We start from the raw sequence: 16806 nt of genomic DNA, 5'->3' as shown, positions 1-16806 counted from the left end.
ACACTGGGAGCACTGTGCACAGTTCTGGTCATATCACACTGGGAGCACTGTGCACAGTTCTGGTCATATCACACTGGGAGCACTGTGCACAGTTCTGGTCTCCATATCACACTGGGAGCACTGTGTACAGTTCTAGTCATATCACACTGGGAGCACTGTGCACAGTTCTGGTCATATCACACTGGGAGCAACGTGCACAGTTCTGGTCTCCATATCACACTGAAAGGACTGTGTACAGTTCTGGTCATATCACACTGGGAGCACTGTGCACAGTTCTGGTCTCCATATCACACTGGGAGCACTGTGCACAGTTCTGGTCATATCACACTGGGAGCACTGTGCACAGTTCTGGTCATATCACACTGGGAGCACTGTGCACAGTTCTGGTCATATCACACTGGGAGCAGTGTGCACAGTTCTGGTCATATCACACTGGGAGCACCGTGCACAGTTCTGGTCTCCATATCACACTGGGAGCACTGTGCACAGTTCTGGTCATATCACACTGGGAGCACTGTGCACAGTTCTGGTCATATCACACTGGGAGCACTGTGTACAGTTCTGGTCATATCACACTGGGAGCACTGTGCACAGTTCTGGTCATATCACACTGGGAGCACCGTGCACATTTCTGGTCATATCACACTGGGAGCACTGTGTACATTTCTGGTCATATCACACTGGGAGCACTGTACAGTTCTGGTCATAACACACTGGGAGCACTGTGCACAGTTCTGGTCATATCACACTGGGAGCACTGTGTACAGTTCTGGTCATATCACACTGGGAGCAATGTGCACATTTCTGGTCATATCACACTGGGAGCACTGTACAGTTCTGGTCATATCACACTGGGAGCACTGTGCACAGTTCTGGTCATATCACACTGGGAGCACTGTGCACAGTTCAGGTATCCATATCACACTGGGAGCACTGTGCACATTTCTGGACATATCACACTGGTAGCACTGTGCACAGTTCTGGTCATATCACACTGGGAGCACTGTGCACAGTTCTGGTCATATCACACTGGGAGCACTGTGCACAGTTCTGGTCTCCATATCACACTGGGAGCACTGTGCACAGTTCTGGTCATATCACACTGGGAGCACTGTGCACAGTTCTGGTCATATCACACTGGGAGCACTGTGCACAGTTCTGGTCATATCACACTGGGAGCAGTGTGCACAGTTCTGGTCATATCACACTGGGAGCACCGTGCACAGTTCTGGTCTCCATATCACACTGGGAGCACTGTGCACAGTTCTGGTCATATCACACTGGGAGCACTGTGCACAGTTCTGGTCATATCACACTGGGAGCACTGTGCACAGTTCTGGTCATATCACACTGGGAGCACCGTGCACAGTTCTGCTCTCCATATCACACTGGGAGCACTGTGTACAGTTCTGGTCATATCACACTGGGAGCACTGTGCACAGTTCTGGTCATATCACACTGGGAGCACTGTGCACAGTTCTGGTCATATCACACTAGGAGCACTGTGCACAGTTCTGGTCATATCACACTGGGAGCACTGTGCACAGTTCTGGTCATATCACACTGGGAGCACCGTGCACATTTCTGGTCATATCACACTGGGAGCACTGTGCACAGTTCTGGTCATATCACACTGGGAGCACCGTGCACAGTTCTGCTCTCCATATCACACTGGGAGCACTGTGTACAGTTCTGGTCATATCACACTGGGAGCACTGTGCACAGTTCTGGTCATATCACACTGGGAGCACCGTGCACAGTTCTGGTCTCCATATCACACTGGGAGCACTGTGTACAGTTCTAGTCATATCACACTGGGAGCACTGTGCACAGTTCTGGTCATATCACACTGGGAGCAACGTGCACAGTTCTGGTCTCCATATCACACTGAAAGGACTGTGTACAGTTCTGGTCATATCACACTGGGAGCACTGTGCACAGTTCTGGTCTCCATATCACACTGGGAGCACTGTGCACAGTTCTGGTCATATCACACTGGGAGCACTGTGCACAGTTCTGGTCATATCACACTGGGAGCACTGTGCACAGTTCTGGTCATATCACACTGGGAGCAGTGTGCACAGTTCTGGTCATATCACACTGGGAGCACCGTGCACAGTTCTGGTCTCCATATCACACTGGGAGCACTGTGCACAATTCTGGTCATATCACACTGGGAGCACTGTGCACAGTTCTGGTCGTATCACACTGGGAGCACGGTGCACAGTTCTGGTCTTCATATCACACTGGGAGCACTGTGTACAGTTCTGGTCATATCACACTGGGAGCACTGTGCACAGTTCTGGTCTCCATATCACACTGGGAGCACGGTGCACAGTTCTTGTCTCCATATCACACTGGGAGCACCGTGTACAGTTCTGGTCATATCACACTGGGAGCACTGTGCACAGTTCTGGTCTCCATATCACACTGGGAGCACTGTGCACAGTTCTGGTCTCCATATTACACTGGGACCACTGTGCACAGTTCTGGCCAGATCACACTGGGAGCACTGTGCACAGTTCTGGTCTCCATATCACACTGGGAGCATTGTGCACAGTTCTGGCCAGATCACACTGGGAGCACTGTGCACAGTTCTGGTCTCCATATCACACTGGGAGCACTGTGCACAGTTATGGTCTCCATATCACACTGGGAGCACTGTGCACAGTTCCGGTCTCCATGTCACACTGGGAGTACTGTGCACAGTTCTGGTCTCCATATCACACTGGGAACACTGTGCACAGTCCTGGTCATATCACACTGGGAGCACTGTGCACAGTTCTGGTCATATCACACTGGGAGCACCGTGCACAGTTCTGCTCTCCATATCACACTGGGAGCACTGTGTACAGTTCTGGTCATATCACACTGGGAGCACTGTGCACAGTTCTGGTCATATCACACTGGGAGCACCGTGCACAGTTCTGGTCTCCATATCACACTGGGAGCACTGTGTACAGTTCTGGTCATATCACACTGGGAGCACTGTGCACAGTTCTGGTCATATCATACTGGGAGCACTGTGCACAGTTCTGGTCATATCACACTGGGAGCACTGTGCACAGTTCTGGTCATATCACACTGGGAGCAGTGTGCACAGTTCTGGTCATATCACACTGGGAGCATCGTGCACAGTTCTAGTCTCCATATCACACTGGGAGCACTGTGTACAGTTGTGGTCATATCACACTGGGAGCACTGTGCACAGTTCTGGTCTCCATATCACACTGGGAGCACTGTGCACAGTTCTGGTCATATCACACTGGGAGCACTGTGCACAGTTCTGGTCATATCACACTGGGAGCACTGTACACAGTTCTGGTCATATCACACTGGGAGCACTGTACACATTTTTGGTCATATCATTCTGGGAGCACTGTGCACACTTCTGGTCTTATCACACTGGGAGCACTGTGTACAGTTCTGGTCATATCACACTGGGAGCACTGTGCACAGTTCTGGTCATATCACACTGGGAGCACTGTGCACAGTTCTGGTCATAATACACTGGGAGCACTGTGCACAGTTCTGGTCATATCACACTGGGAGCACTGTGCACAGTTCTGGTCATATCACACTGAGAGCACTGTGCACAGTTCTGGTCATATCACACTGGGAGCACCGTGCACAGTTCTGGTCTCCACATCACACTGGGAGCACTGTGCACAGTTCTGGTCATATCTCACTGGGAGCACTGTGCACAGTTCTAGTCATAATACACTGGGAGCACTGTGCACAGTTCTGGTCATATCACACTGGGAGCACTGTGCACAGTTCTGGTCATATCACACTGGGAGCACTGTGTACAGATCTGGTCTCCATATCACACTGGGAGCACTGTGCACAGTTCTGGTCATATCACACTGGGAGCACTGTGTGCAGAACTGGTCTCCATATCACACTGGGAGCACTGTGAACAGTTCTGGTCATATCACACTGGGAGCACTGTATACAGATCTGGTCTCCATATCACACTGGGAGCACTGTACACAGTTCTGGTCATATCACACTGGAAGCACTGTGCACAGTTCTGGTCATATCACACTGGGAGCACTGTGCACAATTCTGGTCTCCATATCACACTGGGAGCACTGTGCACAGTTCTGGTCTCCATATCACACTGGGAGCACTGTGTACAGTTCTGGTCATATCACACTGGGAGCACTGTGCACAGTTCTGGTCATATCACACTGGGAGCACCGTGCACAGTTCTGGTCTCCATATCACACTGGGAGCACTGTGTACAGTTCTAGTCATATCACACTGGGAGCACTGTGCACAGTTCTGGTCATATCACACTGGGAGCAACGTGCACAGTTCTGGTCTCCATATCACACTGAAAGGACTGTGTACAGTTCTGGTCATATCACACTGGGAGCACTGTGCACAGTTCTGGTCTCCATATCACACTGGGAGCACTGTGCACAGTTCTGGTCATATCACACTGGGAGCACTGTGCACAGTTCTGGTCATATCACACTGGGAGCACTGTGCACAGTTCTGGTCATATCACACTGGGAGCAGTGTGCACAGTTCTAGTCATATCACACTGGGAGCACCGTGCACAGTTCTGGTCTCCATATCACACTGGGAGCACTGTGCACAATTCTGGTCATATCACACTGGGAGCACTGTGCACAGTTCTGGTCGTATCACACTGGGAGCACGGTGCACAGTTCTGGTCTTCATATCACACTGGGAGCACTGTGTACAGTTCTGGTCATATCACACTGGGAGCACTGTGCACAGTTCTGGTCTCCATATCACACTGGGAGCACGGTGCACAGTTCTTGTCTCCATATCACACTGGGAGCACCGTGTACAGTTCTGGTCATATCACACTGGGAGCACTGTGCACAGTTCTGGTCTCCATATCACACTGGGAGCACTGTGCACAGTTCTGGTCTCCATATTACACTGGGACCACTGTGCACAGTTCTGGCCAGATCACACTGGGAGCACTGTGCACAGTTCTGGTCTCCATATCACACTGGGAGCATTGTGCACAGTTCTGGCCAGATCACACTGGGAGCACTGAGCACAGTTCTGGTCTCCATATCACACAGGGAGCACTGTGCACAGTTATGGTCTCCATATCACACTGGGAGCACTGTGCACAGTTCCGGTCTCCATGTCACACTGGGAGTACTGTGCACAGTTCTGGTCTCCATATCACACTGGGAACACTGTGCACAGTTCTGGTCATATCACACTGGGAGCACTGTGCACAGTTCTGGTCATATCACACTGGGAGCACCGTGCACAGTTCTGCTCTCCATATCACACTGGGAGCACTGTGTACAGTTCTGGTCATATCACACTGGGAGCACTGTGCACAGTTCTGGTCATATCACACTGGGAGCACCGTGCACAGTTCTGGTCTCCATATCACACTGGGAGCACTGTGTACAGTTCTGGTCATATCACACTGGGAGCACTGTGCACAGTTCTGGTCATATCATACTGGGAGCACTGTGCACAGTTCTGGTCATATCACACTGGGAGCACTGTGCACAGTTCTGGTCATATCACACTGGGAGCAGTGTGCACAGTTCTGGTCATATCACACTGGGAGCTTCGTGCACAGTTCTAGTCTCCATATCACACTGGGAGCACTGTGTGCAGTTGTGGTCATATCACACTGGGAGCACTGTGCACAGTTCTGGTCTCCATATCACACTGGGAGCACTGTGCACAGTTCTGGTCATATCACACTGGGAGCACTGTGCACAGTTCTGGTCATATCACACTGGGAGCACTGTACACAGTTCTGGTCATATCACACTGGGAGCACTGTACACATTTTTGGTCATATCATTCTGGGAGCACTGTGCACACTTCTGGTCTTATCACACTGGGAGCACTGTGTACAGTTCTGGTCATATCACACTGGGAGCACTGTGCACAGTTCTGGTCATATCACACTGGGAGCACTGTGCACAGTTCTGGTCATAATACACTGGGAGCACTGTGCACAGTTCTGGTCATATCACACTGGGAGCACTGTGCACAGTTCTGGTCATATCACACTGAGAGCACTGTGCACAGTTCTGGTCATATCACACTGGGAGCACCGTGCACAGTTCTGGTCTCCACATCACACTGGGAGCACTGTGCACAGTTCTGGTCATATCTCACTGGGAGCACTGTGCACAGTTCTGGTCATAATACACTGGGAGCACTGTGCACAGTTCTGGTCATATCACACTGGGAGCACTGTGCACAGTTCTGGTCATATCACACTGGGAGCACTGTGTACAGATCTGGTCTCCATATCACACTGGGAGCACTGTGCACAGTTCTGGTCATATCACACTGGGAGCACTGTGTGCAGAACTGGTCTCCATATCACACTGGGAGCACTGTGAACAGTTCTGGTCATATCACACTGGGAGCACTGTATACAGATCTGGTCTCCATATCACACTGGGAGCACTGTACACAGTTCTGGTCATATCACACTGGAAGCACTGTGCACAGTTCTGGTCATATCACACTGGGAGCACTGTGCACAATTCTGGTCTCCATATCACACTGGGAGCACTGTGCACAGTTCTGGTCTCCATATCACACTGGGAGCACTGTGCACAGTTCTGGTCATATCACACTGGGAGCAGTGTGTACAGTTCTGGTCATATACACTGGGAGCACTGTGCACAGTTCTGGTCATATCACACTGGGAGCACTGTACACAGTTCTGGTCTCCATATCACACTGGGAGCACTGTGTACAGTTCTGGTCATATCAGACCGGGAGCAGTGTGTACAGTTCTGGTCATATCACACTGGGAGCACTGTGCACAGTTCTGGTCATATCACACTGGGAGCACTGTGCACAGTTCTGGTCATATCACACTGGGAGCACTGTGCACAGTTCTGGTCATATCACACTGGGAGCACTGTGTACAGTTCTGGTCTCCATATCACACTGGGAGCACTGTGCACAGTTCTGGTCTCCATATCACACTGGGAGCACTGTGCACAGTTCTGGTCTCCATATCACACTGGGAGCACTGTGCACAGTTCTGGTCATATCACACTGGGAGCACTGTGTACAGTTCTGGTCTCCATATCACACTGGGAGCACTGTGCACAGTTCTGGTCTCCATATCACACTGGGAGCACTGTGCACAGTTCTGGTCATATCACACTGGGAGCACTGTGCACAGTTCTGGTCATATCACACTGGGAGCACTTTGTACAGTTCTGGTCTCCATATCACACTGGGAGCACTGTGCACAGTTCTGGTCTCCATATCACACTGGGAGCACTGTGCACAGTTCTGGTCATATCACACTGGCAGCACTGTGCACAGTTCTGGTCATATCACACTGGGAGCACTGTGCACAGTTCTGGTCATATCACACTGGGAGCACTGTGCACAGTTCTGGTCATATCACACTGGGAGCACTGTGCACAGTTCTGGTCATATCACACTGGGAGCACTGTACACAGTTCTGGTCATATCACACTGGGAGCACTGTACACATTTTTGGTCATATGATTCTGGGAGCACTGTGCACACTTCTGGTCTTTTCACACTGGGAGCACTGTGTACAGTTCTGGTCATATCACACTGGGAGCACTGTGCACAGTTCTGGTCATATCACACTGGGAGCACTGTGCACAGTTCTGGTCATAATACACTGGGAGCACTGTGCACAGTTCTGGTCATATCACACTGGGAGCACTGTGCACAGTTCTGGTCATATCACACTGAGAGCACTGTGCACAGTTCTGGTCATATCACACTGGGAGCACCGTGCACAGTTCTGGTCTCCACATCACACTGGGAGCACTGTGCACAGTTCTGGTCATATCTCACTGGGAGCACTGTGCACAGTTCTGGTCTCCATATCACACTGGGAGCACTGTGTACAGTTCTGGTCATATCACACTGGGAGCACTGTGCAAAGTTCTGGTCTCCATATCACACTGGGAGCACTGTGCACAGTTCTGGTCATATCACACTGGGAGCACTGTGCACAGTTCTGGTCATATCACACTGGGAGCACTGTGCACAGTTCTGGTCATATCACACTGGGAGCAGTGTGCACAGTTCTGGTCATATCACACTGGGAGCACCGTGCACAGTTCTGGTCTCCATATCACACTGGGAGCACTGTGTACAGTTCTGGTCATATCACACTGGGAGCACTGTGCACAGTTCTGGTCTCCATATCACACTGGGAGCACTGTGCACAGTTCTGGTCATATCACACTTGGAGCACTGTGCACAGTTCTGGTCATATCACACTGGGAGCACTGTGCACAGCAAAGCCGGCATTTATTGCCCATCCCTAATGGCCCCTTGAGAAGGTGGTGGTGAGCCGCCTTCTTGAACCGCTGCAGTCCGTGTGGTGAAGGTGCTCCCACAGTGCTGTTAGGGAGGGAGTTCCAGGATTGTGACCCAGCGACGATGAAGGAACGGCCGATATATTTTCAAGTCTGGATGGTGTGTGACCGGGAGGGGAACGTGGAGGTGATGGTGTTCCCATGCAGCTGCTGCCCTTGTCCTTCTAGGTGGTAGAGGTCGCGGGTTTGGGAGGTGTTGCCGAAGAAGCCTTGGCGAGTTGTCGCGGTGCATCTTGTAGACGGTACACACTGTGCAGCCAGGGGGCGCCGGTGGTGGAGGGTGGGAGTGTTGAAGGTGGTGGAGGGAGGGAGTGTTGAAGGTGGTGGATGGGCCCAGATATGACATGTTGCTATATTCCTGGTTAGACCACACCTGGAGCACTGTGAGCAGTTCTGAGCCCCAGGGAGGGTATAGTGACCTTGGAGACATTGTAGGTTTACCAGAATGATACTCGCACGCCAAGGATTAAATTACAAGGCGTGATTACACAATTAGGGTTTCTTATCCGTGGTATTTAGAAGTTTAAGGGGTGATTTGATCGAAGGTTTCAAGATAACACGTAGAACAAATAGGGTAGATGGAGAAAAAGTATTTCCGTTGGTTGTCAAGTCGAAGACTAAGGACCCGAGTCTAAAGATCAGAGCCAGATATTTCCGGAGTGACATGAGCAAACACTTCTACACACACAGGGTGGGATAAACTTGGAGCTCTCTTCCGCAAACGACATTGAGGCTGGAGGTCAATTATTAATCTTAAATCGGAGATTGAGAGACTTTTGTTAACCAAAGGTATTAAGGGATATGGGGCAAAGGCGGGTATATGGAGTTAGGACACAGTTGGACCATGATCTCATCGAATGGGGGAACGAGCTCAAGCGGCTGAATGGACTCAGGGATATCACTGAATATTTGGGAAGACCCGTCCCATTGTTTCCGGTCCCTGCCACAAACTCCGTTCCCCAGCCACTGACTCCCTCCCTCTCCCCCAACTCCTGTCTGAGACTGAACCAGACTGTTCGCAATCTCGGTGTTATATCTGACCCTGAAATGAGCTTCCGGCCACATACCCGCAGCATAACGCAGACCGCCTGTTTCCCCCTCCGTAACATCGCCCGTCTCCGCCCCCTGCCTCAGCTCTTCCGCTGCTGAAGCCCTCATCCGTGCCTTTGTTACCTCCAGACTTGACTATTCCAACGCACTCCTGGCCGGCCTCCCACATTCTACCCGACGTAAACTAGAGGTGATCCAAAACTCGGCTGCCCCCGTGTCCTAACTCGCACCCAGTCCCACTCACCCATCACCCCCTGTGCTCACTGACCCGTGTACTAACTCACACCCAGTCCCGCTCACCCATCACCCCCTGTGCTCACTGCCCCGTGTCCTAACTCGCACCGAGTCCCGCTCACCCATCACCCCCAGTGCTCACTGCACCGTGTCCTAACTCGCACCGAGTCCCACTCACCCATCACCCCCTGTGCTCACTGCTCCATGTCCTAACTCGCACTGAGTCCCACTCACCCCTCACCCCCTGTGCTCACTGCCCCGTGTCCTAACTCGCACTGAGTCCCACTCACCCCTCACCCCCTGTGCTCACTGCCCCGTGTCCTAACTCACACCCAGTCCCACTCACCCATCACCCCCTGTGCTCACTGCCCCGTGTCCTAACTCGCACCGAGTCCCGCTCACCCATCACCCCCAGTGCTCACTGCCCCGTGTCCTAACTCGCACCGAGTCCCACTCACCCATCACCCCCTGTGCTCACTGCCCCATGTCCTAACTCGCACTGAGTCCCACTCACCCCTCACCCCCTGTGCTCACTGCCCCGTGTCCTAACTCGCACTGAGTCCCACTCACCCCTCACCCCCTGTGCTCACTGCCCCGTGTCCTAACTCGCACCGAGTCCCACTCACCCATCACCCCCTGTGCTCACTGCCCTGTGTCCTAACTCGCACCCAGTCCCGCTCACCCATCACCCCCTGTGCTCACTGCCCCGTGTCCTAACTCGCACCGAGTCCCACTCACCCATCACCCCCTGTGCTCACTGCCCCGTGTCCTAACTCGCACACAGTCCCGCTCACCCATCACCCCCTGTGCTCACTGCCCCGTGTCCTAACTCGCACCCAGTCCCACTCACCCATCACATCCTGTGCTCACTGCCCCGTGTCCTAACTCGCACCAAGTCCCACTCACCCATCACCCTCTGTGCTCACTGCCCCGTGTCCTAACTCACACCGAGTCCCACTCACCCATCACCCTCTGTGCTCACTGCCCCGTGTCCTAACTCGCACCAAGTCCCACTCACCCATCACCCTCTGTGCTCGCTGACCCCGTGTCCTAACTCGCACCGAGTCCCACTCACCCATCACCCCCTGTGCTCGCTGCCCCGTGTCCTAACTCGCACCAAGTCCCACTCACCCATCACCCCCTGTGCTCACTGCCCCGTGTCCTAACTCACACCCAGTCCCACTCACCCATCACCCCCTGTGCTCACTGCCCCGTGTCCTAACTCACACCCAGTCCCGCTCACCCATCACCCCCTGTGCTCACTGCCCCCGTGTCCTAACTCGCACCGAGTACCACTCACCCATCACCCCGTGCTCGCTGCCCCGTGTCCTAACTCGCACCAAGTCCCACTCACCCATCACCCCCTGTTCTCACTGCCCTGTGTCCTAACTCGCACCCAGTCCCACTCATCCATCACCCCCTGTGCTCACTGCCCCCGTGTCCTAACTCGCACCGAGTCCCACTCACCCATCACCCCGTGCTCGCTGCCCCGTGTCCTAATACGCACCAAGTCCCACTCAGCCATCACCCCCTGTGCTCACTGCCCCCGTGTCCTAACTCACACCCAGTCCCACTCACCCATCACCCCCTGTGCCCCCGTGTCCTAACTCACACCCGGCGAGAGATCGGGGCGGAGGAGCGGCGAGAGATCGGGGCGGAGGAGCGGCGAGAGATCGGGGCGGAGGAGCGGCGAGGGATCGGGGCGGAGGAGGGGCGAGAGATCGGGGCGGAGGAGTATCGAGAGATCGGGGCGGAGGAGCGGCGAGAGATCGGGGCGGGGGAGCGGCGAGAGATCGGGGCGGAGGAGGGGCGAGAGATCGGGGCGGAGGAGTATCGAGAGATCGGGGCGGAGGAGTATCGAGAGATCGGGGCGGAGGAGTATCGAGAGATCGGGGCGGAGGATTGGCCAGAGATCGGGGCGGAGGAGTATCGAGAGATCGGGGCGGAGGAGTATCGAGAGATCGGGGCGGAGGAGTATCGAGGGATCGGGGCGGAGGAGTATCGAGAGATCGGGGCGGAGGAGCGCCGAGAGATCGGGGCGGAGGAGTATCGAGAGATCGGGGGCGGAGGAGTATCGAGAGATCGGGGGCGGAGGAGCGGCGAGAGATCGGGGCGGAGGAGCAGCGAGAGATCGGGGCGGAGGAGTATCGAGAGATCGGGGCGGAGGAGTATCGAGAGATCGGGGCGGAGGAGTATCGAGAGATCGGGGCGGAGGAGCGGCGAGAGATCGGGGCGGAGGAGTATCGAGAGATCGGGGCGGAGGAGTATCGAGAGATCGATGCGGAGGAGTATCGAGAGATCGGGGCGGAGGAGTATCGAGAGATCGGGGCGGAGGAGGGGCGAGAGATCGGGGCGGAGGAGTATCGAGAGATCGGGGCGGAGGAGCGGCGAGAGATCGGGGCGGAGGAGCGGCGAGAGATCGGGGCGGAGGAGTATCGAGAGATCGGGGCGGAGGAGCGGCGAGAGATCGGGGCGGAGGAGGGGCGAGAGATCGGGGCGGAGGAGTATCGAGAGATCGGGACGGAGGAGTATCGAGAGATCGGGGCGGAGGAGCGGCGAGAGATCGGGGCGGAGGAGCGGCGAGAGATCGGGGCGGAGGAGCGGCGAGAGATCGGGGCGGAGGAGTATCGAGAGATCGGGGCGGAGGAGGGGCGAGAGATCGGGGCGGAGGAGTATCGAGAGATCGGGGCGGAGGAGCGGCGAGAGATCGGGGCGGAGGAGCGGCGAGAGATCGGGGCGGAGGAGTATCGAGAGATCAGGGCGGAGGAGTATCGAGAGATCGGGGCGGAGGAGTATCGAGAGATCGGGGCGGAGGAGTATCGAGAGATCGGGGCGGAGGAGTATCGAGAGATCGGGGCGGAGGAGTATCGAGAGATCGGGGGCGGGTGAGCGGCGAGAGATCGGGGCGGAGGAGCGGCGAGAGATCGGGGCGGAGGAGCGGCGAGAGATCGGGGCGGAGGAGCGGCGAGAGATCGGGGCGGAGGAGTATCGAGAGATCGGGGCGGAGGAGCAGCGAGAGATCGGGGCGGAGGAGCGGCGAGAGATCGGGGCGGAGGAGTATCGAGAGATCGGGGCGGAGGAGTATCGAGAGATCGGGGCGGAGGAGCGGCGAGAGATCGGGGCGGAGGAGCGGCGAGAGATCGGGGCGGAGGAGTATCGAGAGATCGGGGCGGAGGAGTATCGAGAGATCGGGGGCGGAGGAGCGGCGAGAGATCGGGGCGGAGGAGTATCGAGAGATCGGGGCGGAGGAGTATCGAGAGATCGGGGCGGAGGAGCGGCGAGAGATCGGGGCGGAGGAGCGGCGAGAGATCGGGGCGGAGGAGTATCGAGAGATCGGGGCGGAGGAGCGGCGAGAGATCGGGGCGGAGGAGCGGCGAGAGATCGGGGCGGAGGAGTATCGAGAGATCGGGGCGGAGGAGTATCGAGAGATCGGGGCGGAGGAGTGGCGAGAGATCGGGGCGGAGGAGCGGCGAGAGATCGGGGCGGAGGAGCGGCGAGAGATCGGGGCGGAGGAGCGGCGAGAGATCGGGGCGGAGGTGCAGTGAATGAGGGTACGGGGTCCAGGAGAGCCGAGGGCCCAGGGGGCAGCACGGGACCCAGCCCACACTGTGTGCGATATGTGGGCGCACTGGGTCCGTGCAGCAGAGCTGGTCTCCAGGGGTCCTGGTTAACCCTTGCCCCTGGACCGAGACCTCACTCTGTCAAGCCCCGTGTGGTGGCTGGAGTACAACGGTCACCCCACGTTAAAACAATCCACCCACAGGTATCTTCCACCCCTGGAGCTCAGGACCTGGAACATCGGCTCCTTCATTGAACCATCTGTGAACCCCAGTGGGAGGAAGTCACCCTGGTTCCAGGGACCGCCTCTGATGTTGATGATAATTGAGCACAAAAACAAGGAAGTTATTCTGAAACCTTTATAAAACACTGGTGTTGCTGTGATAAAGCTCTCCGTCATTATCAACCCCCAAAAATGTACCATCCGCAAATAACTTGGCAGAGACTGGAAATATATCTCAGTGTAATAATGATAAATTAATAAATTAAACGCAAAAATGTAAAAGTTGTGCGAGCGCAGTGGTGTGAACTCCGTCTGAGGGGCTGCCGATGATGACAGTGGGATAAACGGCACATTGCGGGATCAAACATTATCATCTTGGGCCCCAAGCTCAACTGGAGGCAATGGCCAGACATCGCTGGGGGCTGAAGATGTTTTGAGGGATTCGATCGGTCGATGGAGAAACTATTTCTGAAGATATGTTGGCCCTCGGAGGGAGGCACAGCACGGATTCACCAGAACGGGGATCAAAGGGTTGACATGTCATCACGAAGGGTTGCACAGACAAGGCGCGTGTTCGCTCGAGTCTCGAAGATTGAGCGGGTGATCTCACCGAGGTTTAACGCACGTGTTGACAGCACGGAAAGAGGTTCAGCTCCGTGCCGGGGTTTATGGTCCACTCGAGCCTCCCCCCGCTCCCACCCACCCTCTTCATCTCGTCTCAGCACCATATCCTTCCGTTCCCTTCCGTTGGGGAAGTCCAGAACCAGGGGACACAGTCGAAGGATAAGGGGCAGGCCATTTAGGACCGAGACGAGGAGAAACTTCTTCACTCGGAGAGTTGTTAACCTGTGGAGAGTTGTTCAGGCCAGTTCATTGGATATATTCAAGAGGGAGTTAGATATGGCCCCTACGGGGTACGGAGAGAAAGCAGGAAAGGGGTACTGAGGTGAATGATCAGCCAACGGAAGGATATGGTGCTGAGACGAGATGAAGAGGGTGGGTGGGAGCGGGGGGAGGCTCGAGGGGCCGAATGGGCCTCCTCCTGTTCCTGTGTAACAGGCTCGAGGGGCTGAATGGGCCTCCTCCTGTTCCTGTGTAACAGGCTCGAGGGGCTGAATGGGCCTCCTCCTGGTTCCTGTGTAACAGGCTCGAGGGGCTGAATGGGCCTCCTCCTGTTCCTGTGTAACAGGCTCGAGGGGCTGAATGGGCCTCCTCCTGTTGCTGTGTAACAGGCTCGAGGGGCTGAATGGGCCTCCTCCTGTTCCTGTGTAACAGGCTCGAGGGGCTGAATGGGCCTCCTCCTGTTCCTGTGTAACAGGCTCGAGGGGCTGAATGGGCCTCCTCCTATTCCTGTGTAACAGGCTCGAGGGGCTGAATGGGCCTCCTCCTGTTCCTGTGTAACAGGCTCGAGGGGCTGAATGGGCCTCCTCCTGTTCCTGTGTAACAGGCTCGAGGGGCTGAATGGGCCTCCTCCTATTCCTGTGTAACAGGCTCGAGGGGCTGAATGGGCCACCTCCTGTTCCTGTGTAACAGGCTCGAGGGGCTGAATGGGCCTCCTCCTGTTCCTGTGTAACAGGCTCGAGGGGCTGAATGGGCCTCCTCCTGTTCCTGTGTAACAGGCTCGAGGGACTGAATGGGGGGAGAGAGCATGCCCTTTGACCCGGCCCCCTCTTAATCCAAACGGAGAGGGCCTCTGCTATCAATCGGGGGACCCTGAGCCAAGTTCTCACTCCCTCCCCTTCCTCGCCGGAACCCTTCTGGAAAAATCTACCGCCCCAATCAGCCGAGTAGGATTCCCCCTCCCTCACACCCCGCGCCCCTCAAACTTCAACCTCAGTAAAGCCTCAAAGGGGAGAAGGGACCAGGTTGATGAGATGGGGAGGGGGAAATGGAGGAAGCAGGTATTTTAAACCCCTCCAACCCTTTCTGCATCACCCCCCCCCCTCCCCGACCCACCCTATAGGGTGGGGTCCGCCTCTGGAACACTGGCTGGCTTCCCTTCCCCCATCCTCCCGCGACCCCTGACCTGCACTGGTGCCCCGCGACCCCTGACCTCGCCCCATACCCCACAGGCCTTTCAATCGGAGAACGAGCTGAGGAGAGATGAGACCACCAGAGTTCACAACGGGCACCCCGAAACCGTCGCCTCCCCTCTCCCCTCTCCCCCAATTCAAACCCGGCCAAAAGCCAACAAGGGCCAGCCTTTGGTTCAGTCGGGGTCGTGCACCTTGACCTCTGAGTCAGAAGTCCGTGGGTTCACACTCCCTCGCACGCTCCAGAGACTAGAACCCCATGAACTCAGGGTCGAAAAACACCCACTGTCGGAGGGGCAGTACTGAGGGAGTGCTGCACTGTCGGGGGGGGCAGTACTGAGGGAGCGCCGCACTGTCGGGGGGGGCAGTACTGAGGGAGTGCCGCACTGTCGGAGGGGCAGTACTGAGGGAGCCCCGCACTGTCGGAGGGGCAGTACTGAGGGAGCCCCGCACTGTCGGAGGGGCAGTACTGAGGGAGCGCCGCACTGTCGGAGGGGCAGTACTGAGGGAGCCCCGCACTGTCGGAGGGGCAGTACTGAGGGAGCGCCGCACTGTCGGAGGGGCAGTACTGAGGGAGTGCCGCACTGTCGGAGGGGCAGTACTGAGGGAGCCCCGCACTGTCGGAGGGGCAGTACTGAGGGAGCGCCGCACTGTCGGAGGGGCAGTACTGAGGGAGCGCTGCACTGTCGGAGGGGCAGTACTGAGGGAGTGCCGCACTGTCGGAGGGGCAGTACTGAGGGAGAGCCGCACTGTCGGAGGGTCAGTACTGAGGGAGCGCCGCACTGTCGGAGGGGCAGTACTGAGGGAGCGCCGCACTGTCGGGGGGGCAGTACTGAGGGAGTGCCGCACTGTCGGAGGGGCAGTACTGAGGGAGCGTTGCACTGTCGGAGGGGCAGTACTGAGGGAGCACCGCACTGTCGGAGGGGCAGTACTGAGGGAGCGCCGCACTGTTGGAGGGGCAGTACTGAGGGAGCGCAGCACTGTCGGAGGGGCAGTACTGAGGGAGCGCCGTACTGCGCTGTCGGAGGGGCAGTACTGAGAGAGTGCCGCACTGTCAGAGTGGCAGTACTGAGGGAGCGCCGCACTGTCGGAGGGGCAGTACTGAGGGAGCGCCGCACTGTCGGAAGGGCAGTACTGAGGGAGTGCCGCACTGTCAGAGTGGCAGTACTGAGGGAGCGCCGCACTGTCGGAGGGGCAGTACTGAGGGAGCGCCGCACTGTCGGAAGGGCAGTACTGAGGGAGCGCCGCACTGTCGGAGGGGCAGTACTGAGGGAGTGCCGCACTGTCGGAGGGGCAGTACTGAGGGAGTGCCGCACTGTCGGAGGGGCAGTACTGAGGGAGCGCCGCACTG

Source organism: Pristiophorus japonicus, chromosome 23, assembly GCF_044704955.1.
Source record: "Pristiophorus japonicus isolate sPriJap1 chromosome 23, sPriJap1.hap1, whole genome shotgun sequence".
NCBI classification, from domain to species: Eukaryota; Metazoa; Chordata; class Chondrichthyes; family Pristiophoridae; genus Pristiophorus; species Pristiophorus japonicus.
This window is presented reverse-complemented; position numbering follows the sequence as displayed.